Source organism: Anarrhichthys ocellatus, unplaced genomic scaffold, assembly GCF_004355925.1.
Source record: "Anarrhichthys ocellatus isolate YVR2014 unplaced genomic scaffold, GSC_Weel_1.0 scaffold30, whole genome shotgun sequence".
NCBI lineage: Eukaryota > Metazoa > Chordata > Actinopteri > Perciformes > Anarhichadidae > Anarrhichthys > Anarrhichthys ocellatus.
In genome coordinates this window covers 5,642,663-5,656,565 of record NW_022280060.1, presented here as the reverse complement: position 1 = coordinate 5,656,565, position 13,903 = coordinate 5,642,663, and the positions used below count along the sequence as shown (strand labels likewise).

The 13,903-nt window shown below is 43.4% G+C and overlaps 1 long non-coding RNA gene across 1 annotated transcript in view; it reads right to left on the bottom strand.

Moving 5' to 3' along the window:
* Positions 1-460: 460 nt before the first annotated feature.
* The window catches only part of LOC116392553 (uncharacterized), a 32,630-nt gene continuing 19,187 nt past the window's right edge, over positions 461-13,903 (bottom strand). Inside the window, exons 2-3 of the long non-coding RNA XR_004213335.1 lie at positions 6,941-7,074; positions 461-1,217 (exon numbers count right to left, since the gene is read on the bottom strand). This is a non-coding gene — a long non-coding RNA (uncharacterized LOC116392553). The remainder of the gene's footprint in view (positions 1,218-6,940; positions 7,075-13,903) is intronic.

Sequence of the window (13,903 nt, the reverse complement as noted above, 5' to 3'; positions counted from 1 at the left end):
GTTTGAATATCAAACAGAGCCGTGGAGGCGTGCAGATGGCAGGCAGATTGCATTCCAGACAGGGGCTTCAGTCTGGTGCCGGAGCAGTGGGGGAGAGCCCATCTTTGCTCCTTGATGGTTCTCCAGGGGAATGGATGTACAAACCTCTCGTCTGCACGACTATCATCATCATCATCATCACCATCATCATCATCAGCGTGGCCTTCGCCGCTGTCTGTCCACTGCGGAACAGCACAGCACTTTTATTTTCCATGAGCTGTGTGCAGAGACGGGCTCAGCATTGGGTCACAAACAAACAGTGTTTGATGTTTGCTTTTGTGTACTTGGCAGCATTTATGTGCCTGTATTTTGAACCATAACACTCCTGTAGAATGTGAATATACTTAATTATGTAACATAATATGTTAGTTTAAATTGGCCCTGGCTGAAAGAGACTAATAATTCAGAGAACTGGACTTACACTTCAGCTCTCGGTTGTAATGTGTGGCTGGAGACAATGTTTAGTGTTTGACTACATACAGGTTAGGGTGAGAGGTATACAATTTACAGTGTTTAAGAGAACGCAAAGGCCAACGGTAAAATTATTACCCAAACCATCGGTTGTAAACATTCATCACTGTTTACAGATTGACTTCCTGGTTCAACTTTGAACCACCATACTTGGGTTTCTGTACGCACACAATTCTGTGCAATGGGAATTTATTACTGGCATTTGGGGGAGTGCTTAATATCTATGTTACCTCCAACTACAGTGGTTTAGATAATATGGCGTGTTTACGATGATATACGTCTGACATCTACGGACAAGTGGACGCTCGTGTCTCTTGCCCTGTTGCATTTCATCGTAGCGATGTTGCCACATTCCCAGATCTTAGCAATTTCTTCTGTGTGTATAAAGTTACTACCTGTGTTGATAAGAATGATGAATGATAGCTACAATATGTTTGAAGAGACATAACTGAGAAGGTATTAACCAGATGGCTTAAAAGATAGATTAGATGATATAGAATAGATAGATTGTACAGATTGACAGATTCCTCCGAGCATCCTTTGTACACTATAGTACATACAGAAGAAGAAGAAAATTATACATACAAGTACAAAAATACTCACTCCACATGGTTCTCACCAGTAGAAGTCACAGATATTCTCTGTACTTTCTGTAGCTCTCGTTTTAGTCTTGAATTTCCCACCTGCTTAGCTGGCAAACCGATTTGCTGGAGAAACAAAATGAGAGTGGGAGGAAGGTATGAATAGCTGGCAAGGTGCACCTCGGTGAGTCAACAGACAATTGGGCACTGACAGAAAAGGCCCATGTGGTGTGGGCTAATGCTGAGACTTGTACGTCAGGTTGTTTGTTCTAGCCTCTATGCTCTGCTTTTTTTACAACTGAATTCCTTTCGGAATTAGTATATAATATGTTTTCACAGTTGTTTATTTCAAGCCTGTCATGTTGGACATGCGGGTAGGAGTGACAAAAAAGGAGTAGGAGTGACAAAAGAGGCCAGGGAAAGGCTGAAGAAGAGGTGAGAGGCCTGAAAACAGGTTTACATCCGTTCCTGCAGACAGATCCTGAAGAACATGGCCAACGTCAACAGGAGCCACACCACAGCTCGGTGCTCCAGCCCACACACACACATCGCCCGTTTGGGTGTTGTTACATAACCTCTTTGGAGAAAAAAACTGGTTGAATGTGGTTCTGTTACCTCTACTGGTTTTTATTCTACAGACATTAGTAGCTCTGCAGCTGTATCTCTGTTCAATTTCATGCATGTCCTCTCTGTGTGCTTGAACATCTTAGGAACTGAACCAGCAAGAATAAACCCCCAAAGGGAAAGTCAAAATCCCCCATGGTTCTATTTTTTGTATTATTTTTTTGTAGAATTTAGATGTTTTTTTTCTAAAGCAATTCAAAACCATCTGCACTTTGAAGAAAAAAAAAAAAAGAAGTAGAAGTCCACACAACGTGTACCAGATGTGCTTTAAGGCTCCACAGCCAAGTCTCCATCAGCAGCCTGCACTCTCCTTCCCCTGAGGGTGGCAGGCCAGCAGCATAATGTCTGAGCTGTTTCATGCAACAGGTAGCCTCCATTTCCACATTCACCCCCACAGCTTTGTAGGAAACTCTGCAGATCTCTCACTGTGAACAAGCCCAAAGAGGAGAAGAAGAGGGGTCAGTTCATCCTACAGCTCCATTGTGAGCACGCCCATGCTGCTTTTATACTGTAACAATGACCTGTGGCTGAATGCACGGCCCCCCACCGCCCCAGCCCCCACCCTGCCCTGACCCCGAACAACGCTGAGGTAAGGACGTGAGGTTATTTTCTTAACCCTGATACAAGAAAAATAGAGCTCCCAGGGAAAGTATCCGGGGCCAAATTTGTCTGTTAATTCTAAAAAGACTAAAGGAGGGGGTTACGCTGGCTGGAATGTTTGACTCCCATCTTTCCAAGAGTTGGGGGGTGGGGGCGGGCTTAGTGGCTTTTTACAAGGAGGCTTCTCTCTTTAAGTCAGACAACTTCAATCAAGTTTACTGAGGATTGTTGGTCCTATAAACACGGAAAGTTTTCATTGTACTTTCACCCTGCGGAAACCACATGACACAGGAAAAGCCAATAAAAAAGCCCACATGCTCATGCTGGCCTGATATTGCCAACAGAATGTGACCATACCGAAAACAAATTGAAACAAGTGACTCCTGCCACTCATCTGTGACATTGAGGCTTTTCTCTGATAATATAAATCAAATCAAAAGCGCAACATTTTGTGCCAGAGAGGCCAATAAGATGCCAGTTACTGAGCTTCAACCCTGCCTGTGGTTGGTTAAGTCAATGCATCTACTAAAAAAAGGGTTCAAGGTGAGGAAAGCCCCTCAAACAAACACAAACTCTGAACAAAAGGGGGGATGAAGGAATCTGTGCTGAAAGAATGTGGCTCCTCTTTCAACTGTTGGTATGCTCGCGGCACCTCCTGTCAAGAGAAGAAAAATCCCAGGAAGAAACAAACTGCAGAAATGCAAAACAATCCCGACCTCCTGCTGCCTGCCGATTGATTGATTAGGACTTGTCGCATTTCTCTTCCTTTCAAACTGCTGAAGGCATTGAAAGAGTGAGTTTAGACCTCTGGGCTCATTCACATGAGGATATAACAGTTTAAAGTTATAATTAATACGATTTTAATTAAATCAACCCCCATTTTTAATACCGTCAATGGTCTGCATTTTATCAACAGCAGCCATTCATTGTATTTACATTCTGTAATTGCCACTATATGTATTAGTTTTCATCATGTGTGGCGGAGTCCGCCATCCCCGGACTGGATGGAGTAGAAATCGGCTGATGGTTCCACTCCGGTGGGGGCACCAATGATAACGATCATCACGCACTTCCACGAATGCAACAACTTGAAATTTTGACTCTCACACTCACCAAAAAAAGATCGCATTTACAACCAACTTGGTCACAGTCTGGAGCCCTGTGCCAAGCTTTCTTTGAGCCGCAGAGGTGGTATGCGGATCTATCATCAAGACATGCCGCACACCTTCGAAAGAATGGGACCACACGCCGCACGCAGACGTTCGATTGGACATAAGAGCTGGGATTTAGGTTTTTCAGACACATCCTGTTAGAACAACAACCTTATGAATTCTAGGCACAGGAGATCCTCCTCATCATCCAACTCTTCCATGATTTTTTTTTTTCCCAGCCATGGAATTATGTTGAGCCAAACTTTGGAACTATTGAATTACCCCTATGAAATAAATCAAAGACCACGGGTCCAAATCAAAAAGAATCTAGATGCAACACCCAATCCACCGCAGTACTATTTATGGCTGGTGTAGGAGAGAGGTTCCCACACATTACGCATAGGCGCACATTCGCAAGAGTACAAATCAGGCCTCACTGTTTACTGCTCACTCTTAGAAGGCCGTATCAGAGCTGTATGAAGTTACTGCTAATGCAAACCAAACATTCCCTAATGTTGCTAGTTCACGTTTAAACGGATTCGACTGTGCAACACTGGGTGGATTCTATTGAGAGGCAGTCTCAAGAAATGCATGTATTTGCCCTCACGGTTAATGCTAACAATGGTCGTTCATCAAATATTAGTTTTTATTGGCATTTTATGTTGATCAATCGTTAATTTTGCAAAGGAGGAAGGAGCAGCTGTTAGATGAAGAGTTGCAGTTGACAGGCTGCACACCTCCAAGTCGTCAGCAAGGTAATCTGATTCAACCCTCTTTCCCCCTGCAATCTGATTTCCCGACGTGTTCAGCGTGAAACCAGAGTGCTGTAGCAAATCATTATTGACCGACCAATTTATTAAACCAACGAGAGTCTGTTTGACTACACTGTAAACAGATATACAGCTGCTCCCCTGTTGTATTTATGACAATAAATACAGCTGCCCGAGAAGTGTTTACTGTAGTATCAACTGCTCTCGCTGTTATCATGGTGACCACGGGTGTTTGCCAAAATCAACCAGAGCTGGAATATTAAGGATTATAGTGGAAACTGTGTAAGCCAAGTTATGATTCAGGAGAAATCATATACCCAGTAGTATAACTGTGAGTTAACTTGAAGTAAATACTATTTACAAGCACTTTAAATGTAAGAATAAATCCCATCGCAGTCACACACAAAGCCGCTTGTTGGCTTGTTTGTTCTTCCCCTCTTGTTTTGCTTTTCCTCTCCTCAAGCTGCAAGTCTTTAGGCAGAGCTTTGCTTTGACAGGTGAAGATCAACTGGAATCATCGCTATAGGCAACCATGTGGGATTGGAGGAGAGAGGTGGCCGCGGGGTCAGCGGCAGCGGAGTTATTCTATACCTACGCAATAACACACCCGGCTGGGGCAGAGTTCACAACATGCCTTTATCCTCTTCCTGCAAACAAGCCGCGGCACTATTTCACGTTTAAGCCCAAAGGCAACAACAAGAGAGAACCGCCATTTATTTACTACCCGTGTCGAGTCTTCTCTCTTGTCAACTAGAAATGATGAATGGCGTCAACACAATTACCTGAGTTAACTACTGTGTTAGTTTTCCTTTCAGGCGTGCCGTTACAGGAAGACGACTATCTTGAATCTTACGTCCTGTTTTCTGATGAATGGTCAGAGAGGAGCACTTGACTTCCGCTGCGGACACTTAAACCGGCGGAAAACAGTGGTTGGAGCGATTACGCGGCAATCACATTTGTAATTATGATAATGTCAATTGAGCTTGTCAAGGATGAATAATTTCAGGGGAGACAGTAAAATATACCTAACAAGGCTTTTCTCAGCGGTAAACACGGGGCTTTTAAAACTGTAATTAGCTCTCTAATGTGTAACACATGGCTCACAAGCCATCCATGGGCCCAACTTCCCTTCTCTCAACCACTTTCCCCTTCTCTCTGTAGGACACACTTTTCACATAGCTGGAAATCTAACCACACAAATAGGAAGCTCTCTCAGCGGGGTGGGGGTGAGGCGCAGGCAGGCGTAATTCAGTAATTGTGGGACAAATTGTTATTTTCCTGTGCTTAAAATAGACACACAGTAGATGCAAAACAATATTCTTGCGAGGTCTACCTTTGGCTGCAAGGGAAAACATTTTCCCTGACAATGATTTTTGTTCTTTAGCAACCTAAAACAAAAACGGGAGAACTATATGTGCCCTGCAAATCAAAAGTTCCAGGCCTCAGAAAAAGACAAGATGCGAACACCCAACCACCACCAGAGCACCCCAGCTTTCTCTCCCACAACTGCCCCTTCACGCATCCACCCATCCAAAGTGTTCAAGAATTCCCCCTTGTGAGACAGACACAGATAATTGGTCACAGATTTTTGTTGGCAGGACACAAAGGGACCCCCTATTCACCCCTGCGCAGCTGTCTACTTCCTTTTCTCCCATCTCTGCTCCCCTACTAGTTGTGTCGTCTCCAATGGTTCCCCCAGAGCTGAGCCGCTCCTCGGCCCCAAAACACAGCCCCTTTTCACTACCGCAATAAAGCCACCGGGACACATGCCTCTCGTGACCCTGACCCAGAGCCCCTCTGTAGCCTCCTTACGCCCCAAGGCCTCAGTGACATCTATGAGACCTTTGAATCTGTTACTAGCTCTCTTTGATAAGAGTTGTTCCACTAATTAGGGATCCACCGGCCTTCATTAATGCACCTGTCATGTGGTAAATAACTCAGCTCTATGTTTATGTATTTCTTCTATGATGGCCAGAATCATTTAGCCATCGACTATTTAGGAGTTTTTAGTCTGTTTGGTTGGAAAAGGGTGATTTCACACACACGCCAATATTAAGGCATTTTTAACTAGCCGACTATCAGAACTAAGATGTTATAAAAAATAATCTCTAGAATCTGAGCCCCTGACAAGGACCCTGAGGACTGACAATTACAGGGTCGAGGAGGGCAACGTCACCCGCTGTGTGTGTGTTTGAGAGAGAGACAGTGACAGAGAGAGGGAAAGAGAAGGTGGACTGCAATCATATGTGCACGTCAACGCTATGAATGAAGCTTCAGACTATTCGGTACAGTCTTAGTTATGGATATGATTTGGATTGTGATATTAAGGATAAGAAAATAGCCAAATGTTAAACAGACCATGATGTTGTCGCACCAAGCACAGACATTTATAAAACGAATCGTTGAGGAGACCTTGTTATTAAATAGTCAAGCTTTTATAAATGTTTGTTCACCTAACTTGAACTGAAATACTTGCAAAAGGTTTCCAAGGTTCTATTATTTGAAAGCTCCGTCAGACACTGAGCCATGCCGCTGCACTCTGGTGATTTGATCGCCTATCGGCGATCTCGAGGAACCACAATTGGACGATATGAAAATAGAAACGATTGAAACAACCCTGGTTCAGATCAATTGGAGTCTGAGGAGTCAGAGTACATGATCTAAGTATAATGTGTGTTCGAGCTGGTTACTGGCACAGTCCTACCACAAAGCAGCTCATCCGGCTGTTTAAGTGTGAATGTAGATCTGCGTTCCTGGAAATCAAGCTGGGAGGCTCGTCATCTACCGGAGGCGTTGGATCTTCTTCACTGGATCGTCTCACTCAGCAACAGACCTGACCTGCATGTACAAACAGGCTTTTAGTTTCTGTGCTGCCTTCATATTTCGTCTTATCTTTCTCTCATGTTGCTCAACATCATTCTAGATCATGCAAATACTTAACAAAATTGAAATGATTTGTTAGAAGACATGCTCCAATGGATCGGCTGCCGATCTAAACCGGACAGTCTTCAGCTGATCGGCCATCTAGAACGCTCTACAATGAAATGAGAGCGCTGCTGTTGGAATGAAGTCTATCCATATGTATAATGCGAAAAAACACCTCTTGTGCAAGAACTTGTTGCCAGTGAGAATGACCAGGATTATGATGAAACGTGAGACTGTAACACTATACATATGAAAATAAGTCAGAAAATGTTGGCTATTGCCAACGTTAGGAGTTAGTGAAAATGTAACCTAGTTAGCTTAGATAACGATTTATTAAAAAAGTTTGGCAAACAAGTATCTTTCAGACATTCACTGGGCTTGGCGCTCTGACCAGAGTACGCTCTGCTGCTCCGAGATCGTGGTTCTCTGAATAACCAAACATTCCAACAGCGCTTCGGAGTTACAGTCTGGCACTCTGAGTCACTATTTACAAAGTTCAATACGGAGGTTCTTTAGTGAGTGAAGAAGATATAGAAATCGCAATTTGTCACTACGAGTAACATAATAAGCCACAGAGGAACATTTGGAACAACTAACTTAATCAGATACTTAGTATATTGTTGTTCATTCCCATGCATGCTGCTCAGAGTAATCGCAGTGACCGGCTTGTTGGTTAGTCTGGAGCCTTGCTGTCAATTATAGTTCTCAGAAGGTAAATTGGAATCAGCAGTTCAGTTTTTTTAAAAATCGGAAAATCAGACAAGAAAGTTGTAGTTGGTAGTGGCTCTGTAGTTCAACTTCTCAAATTTTGGTAAAATAACTTTGTTTTAACAAAATATGATTAGCATATATTGACACAATACAAATATCAGACATAAAAACAGAAATTAACTTTCAGATTTGCCAATATTAGACACATTAAACCTATAACCCTACTCTCTCAGTAAAACAATCATTTTGACTTCCAGGTTGATTTTAGTAACTGAACTGGAAAACTTAGCCCCAGGAAGAGTGCAGGGTTTTTGAAGCAAATTTTACATATATGGCTAAATTATAAAAATCGATCCGCTGGGAGGCGGGGTTAAAGGAAAAGCTAGTGCGCTTGCTCTACAGTCCCCATGGATGCAGTAGATCAACGGAAGATCTGGGTTATTTTATAATCGAGAGTCGAACTTCTTTCGCTTCATGCACCACTGAGCAATTTTTAAAGGAACGAATGGGGCACCACCTCCAACGCTGTATCCAGTTATCTTTATACATCCATGATGGGAATGGGTGAAACAAAACATTTGACGAAGTTATTACAACTGTAGAGTGTAATAACTTAAATAAAAACATTAACTTTAGTCAATTGTTCAAATAGTCATAACCGTTCTCATTTTCTATTTTAACCTGTTTTTGTTCAGCTGGGTTATACAAACAACCATATTCCACTGTGGGAAGAGTAGAAACAGTAGAAATGTGTTCATGCTGGAAACAGAGGAAAGTAGAGCGACACGTTTCACCTTCAGCTTCCTGTACTTTCTCCCTCTTCTACCTAAGCGTAATGGATTGCATGAGCGGAGTTGGTGTTGTGCCGAATACTAAAAAGCACTAAAACAGACACAAGAAAGAAGAAAGGGGCACAAATACAACATAGTACGGCGTTGAAAGAAAGAAAAAGAGAGAAATAAGAAGGAACGGCGAGAGTTCGGTCTGGAGGGGAAAAAGGAGAAGAAGGTGATTACAATTCCAGTCACAACTAGCGCAGCAGCTTGTGCAGTGATCCTAGATTTCTTGAGCAGCCGAGCACAGCTGCTCCCAAGGGGCTCATGGGAAGGCATAGGTCAACCACCCCTTTCCTGACTCACCACATGTTAAAGGAATTCAGTGGTGCATTGTGGGATGTGACACCAGTAACCCCCACAAGTAAGTTTCCAAATTACTAACACATACATTCTCAAACCTGTCTGCCATTTCAGCATTGGAAAACTGACAAATGATGTAAAATGGGAATGTGTAATGTCATATACTAGTGAGTAGGACACGTGTAGATAAAAAACAAAACATGCACCGACTAATGTAGAAAATAATGACTTTTTATTTATTTTAGTGGATCTAATTCTCTGTGTAGATGAAGACATCCTCACCTGTTTTTCTTCTTATCTCTGACCTCACTAATGGATGACTTACTAACACAAGTCAAATTGGGGGTATTTATCAAGTATTTATCACAATGTCCTGGCTTTACTTCTGGAAAACACTCCTTATCCGTTTACCAAATGGAGACAGTGCAAGCTATTGTAGCAGAAAACAAAGATAAGGCAGGCAAATGTTTGTAATTCAGTTTAACATTCCTGCATGCAGCTGGAGGATTCATTTAATTTGTCAAATTCCTCCTTCGCGTCTCTTCTTTTCTCCCTAACATGAAAGTAATTACAGGTTATTAGTAATCATACCTACAAGTTATGAGCTGTAACTATCTGCCGCTCGGCCCGGAAATTGAATTAGGGAGGTAATGATGAAAACTGAGCCTCTGGACTTTTCACAATCAGGTCCAGAAAATTGTTGCGTGTCATTATTACATGCATGTTGAGAAAGTTTCTCTTCAGTTTGCAGAACTAACACAGTTCAATGAGGGGAGGGGCAAATAGAAATCACGTGAAACAAACTGATACTAAACAATTTTCCAACTGCTGATACAAGGATTGTGGTGACTAAGATCATCACAATTACAGTCACAAATACACTAGGCTTTTAAAACATCATAAACATCCTGCCAGCCAGAATACTGGGTGTCCATTTATAGGGCTGTGTTTCATGGAGCAGTTATTGCCAGGTCCTCTTGTCGGCCTGGAGGTAAACGACGGAGCTGATGGACATCTGTCAGCCAGCCAAAGAAGAAACAAACCTGCAGGACTATCAAAAAGAGAGGGAAAGATAGGGAGATAGAGAAAGGGATAAACAAACACTACTCCGATTACTTAGTAGTGAATTTCTTTTGCATTAGAGGACAAAAAAGTAACGGTTTATTTGACAGACATGGCGGAAAAATCCACTCAGTCTGGGAGAGCTATGCCAGGCCATCTCTGACATGCAAAGCCTGAGTCCCTGTGAGCCCAGGGGGACTACTTGGAGCCACAACAGGCCTGAAGGAGAGCCTGGACCACAGGTGGTGTCCAGCAGCTGCTATGGGTCTGCATAGACAAACACACACACACACACCCAGCCTGCACTAATGCACATTCTCCGAACATACTCAAACTGTATGCACAAAAGTGCGTGCCAACATGATTGTGTCAAAGGAAGACTCACAGATAGAACCACAAGCATGCAAAAGCATGGCACAACATGCACACACACACACATATATAGGGCCCCTACCGTGAGATACATACAGACAGGCACACCCAAACACACACATTCCCTCTGCAAACATAATCCACGGCTGATGTATAGTGAACACACACACACACAAACACACACTCTCTTACACCCGACTATTGTTTAGAATATTCTACCCGCATCTGGTCTGCACACATGCCAGCACAAAGTCTGCCTGTCGCTCAAAACCAAAGCGAAGAGAGAGAAGGAAAAAAAAAAAAAAAAGATTCCCTCATGACACAATGGTATAAACACGCAAAAACACATGCAAACACCACACATAAATCAGATCAACCACCAAGCATTGCGCACACACACTCGAAACATGAAAAAGAAAAAAATTGAGTGTGCTCGTGCCTCATGTGCACCCCTTCTCACACCCACACAGATTCCTGCAAGTAAACTCCAAAGCTGCCGTCCATCTTTCAGCTGTAATGCTAGACACACACCCCGAGGAGGGAAAACCCGCAACTTTACAGATTTACTGACTGGAATTGACTCGATTTCTGGGTTGTCTACACCGCAACAGCAGACACGTCTTTCTATCTGGCTCTTTCAGTCGTGATCAAAACCCAAGCCCACGTAGAGAGAGAATTTTACCCACTTTTCACTGGTGTAATACAAAAACAGTAAATTTCAACACTGCTTTAATTATATGAAGGTGCATTATGGTGAGTACAGTACATACAGTGTATTGCAAATGTAATTATGTTGAAATATGGAGTGGTTGAGTAGTCCATTTTGGCACTCCTTTTTCTTGAAGCATAAGCAAAATTCCAACTGTTACGTAAGCCAGAACAACAAACTACTAAATATGGGAAACACTCACTAACTTTCATAGCGAGACTACCCAGATGAACAATTTATCCTGGATTCCAGAGCAATGAGGCAACAAATTAAAACGGACATTAGTGGTGAATTTGAGCTCTCTTACGGAGGAACAAGACACATGACTGACAGCAGCGTTACGCAAACCCACAGTTGTCCCTTTCATTGGTCCCAGGAGTCAACACTCAAGGAACGGGAGAGAGTCAGGACTTGGTGGGTGGGATTCAACCTTAAAAAACCAAAAGCAAGAAAACGTAACTGCCACATGACACAACGAAGCTCTAGCTGTGTAGCTTCCAACTATACCGCCACGTGTTTGCTTATTATCTAAGTGTCACGTGTCCTCTCACTGTGCACTGAACAGAATCAGCTCTTGTCTGATGCTCCTGGTTTGCTTGTGTGTTGGCAACGAGGCCTTTCGTGACCCCCACCCTTGGCTAAAAACAAATGAGTCTCATCAGACCAAACAGAATAGGTCCCTTTTCACAGCAGCCATTTCGACATGTCAATGCAGGGTAAACACAGGTGTTTTAATAACATTATAGTTATGGCCCTGTTCCATTTAGGTGGGGCCAGGGACTTGGTATTGTGCATGCTGGCTCACTCGAATGGCTGTGACACACTAAAAAGAATGGGGTCGTAATTAATTTGATCAATTACACCTGTGTTTAATCTGCTATGACATGTCAAAATGGCTGCTGTGAAAAGGGGCCTATTGCCTGCTCACATGCAATGAGATGCAAGGGCACAAAAGACATTACTTTAGATTGTTTTGGTGATGTACAGAGGGGCTAAACAACAGAGAAGGACATGAGGGGGGTGGTGGTGAGGTGTATCACTGTACCTAAAGCCCCCCCACCACCACCCATCGCCCATATCTCACCCCCACAGTCTCCAATCCCTTGAGCTGACACATTTCATGGCTGCTATAAAGACGAGACACTGCCCTCAATTTCCTATGAGAGAGGCCTCTTTCATTTCCAGTGTCTATGAAAATGTTATTAGTGGGAGACATTAGCATTGCACTCCCATAACATTATCGCTGGACAGTTTTTAAAAAAAGTATCTAAATGGATGCTGGAGAAGCAGAGATATTGTCTTTTTTAATCCTCACAATCTGCTTTCCTCGTCAAAACCTGGCGCCTACATTACCCACAATGCAACTTGACCGCCGACAGTTCGGTCGGAGATCCGTGTAGTAGCGGCTAGTGTAGCCTCAAGCAGAGATGAGGAGCGGGCTGCAGGGGGGTATAAGCTCACTTCTTTCTAACTCCACACCCTCAGACTTTTTTCATTTTCAAACTTGTAGTCTTCAGCCCCAACGGACGCTGACTCAAGTGACATCACATGAGGCAGTTTATCAGATTTCGCACAGCTCCCTTTGGAGCCACAAAAGGCTTTTATTAAAAATGTTTACATGCGTAGTAGTGCTATCCAAGATCCGTGATCATTGACGTGTAAAATCATTGAAGTTCCTTTTTTTTTAGTGCTTGTATATTTCTTTACAGAATGAATGCAGAGAAGGTAGAAAGAAGTCGGGTGAGCGGTGAGAAAAGTTGGTCTAAACTGCTTGCATAACCTTGAGAGCGAGGCTGTAATTTATGAGGCGTCTACAGAAAGATTAACAACCTTTTCTTCTATTTATCTCTCCCTTTGTTTTGGTTGTGTTGCCCACAGTGAGTTAAGATGATGGATGTAGGGAGTGTGAATGTTGTCAGGGAGTTTGACTCAACAAACAAAGAGTGAATAAACGCGCTGCACATTCGGATGGGTAGATTCAGTAATGCTGATGCATGGAAGTTAGGTGGGTGGTTATTTGTCAATACAACAGGCCTTGTCTTGCCCCTCCGTGTTCAGCCGTTACACCGTATATCTCTCGTCACATGACTGCGCTGCAGGCAAAGAGTGGGGCGAGCATTCATGGGAGCCTGTTTGAAATGATTGTTGTGCCCCTCCAACGTTTGTATTTGTCTTTCAGGAGGCGCGGGGCGGAGGAGGGGGCAACCCTCAAAATCTGACAAATTGCTGAAAATTGCCTTCACACAGTCATTCCTGTTTGGACACACTTGGCACATCTGGTTGTGATCTGGCGACTAAAAAGTGCCGTGGCGGAGGGCTCAGTTCTCTGAGTGGTGCCACATATTTCCCTCCTCCTCCTCCTCCTGTCTGCAAACATGCTGCTGTTCATCCCTTCTCTCTATCTCTCCCCCTTCCTCTCTTTTTCTCTCTCTGTGGGGCGCTTGGAGCTGATGGTGTTTATAGTGATGCTTGGCAGTTGTCCCGTCGGAGCATTCCTGAGCTCCTCTCCGACTTTAAGGGCATCAGTGGGTTGTAATTGAGGCGTCTGCAAAAGATGAATGCAGTGCTGTGACACTGCAAGCAGCACGTACTTTCAAAGGGGAAAGCTGCTCACAATCTGGCAACTTTAAACACAGCCAATAAAAAGATCCCAGAGATAAATTCTCTGTGTTTGGCACGATGCAGCACACACGCCTCCGCAAGTGCACACACACACACACACACACACACACACACACACACACACACACAC